Below are 516 nucleotides of genomic sequence, written 5' to 3' on the forward strand. Positions count from 1 at the left end.
CTGTTTCCACACTGTAGGGAATCTAAGGATCTATCCTTGGACTCTCCTTTTTCTCACCTACATACTGCCAGGAGGTGACATTGTCCAAAAGCACTGTGTTAGGTTTCACATGTAAACTGACACTGCCCAAGTCCCGCTCCCCATCATCCCTCTCCATTACTCCACTGTTACTCAGTTATCAAACTGCTTTCCACACTCCCACTACTCGATTAGCTGCAGTTTTCTCCAGTGAAACATTGTAATGGTTAGAACCATTGCCTTCAGTTGCTATTACAAATTCCTTTCCCTTCCTGCTGAGCCTCTCCCCCCCACTGGGAAATATCTGAGGTACACTACATTCTTTACAATATTGCTGTTATATCTGACCCCAAGGTGACCTTCTGATCGGACATCCACACAATCCCAAACACCAGGAATTACATTCTGTTAAACGTTCCTTGTCTCCCCCTCACCCCAGCTCCATTGCTACAGAAACCCCTTACCCGTGTCGGTGTTGCCTTAAACTTGACAGACATC

The sequence above is a fragment of the Chiloscyllium plagiosum genome, unplaced genomic scaffold (assembly GCF_004010195.1).
Source record: "Chiloscyllium plagiosum isolate BGI_BamShark_2017 unplaced genomic scaffold, ASM401019v2 scaf_10411, whole genome shotgun sequence".
Classification (NCBI taxonomy): domain Eukaryota; kingdom Metazoa; phylum Chordata; class Chondrichthyes; order Orectolobiformes; family Hemiscylliidae; genus Chiloscyllium; species Chiloscyllium plagiosum.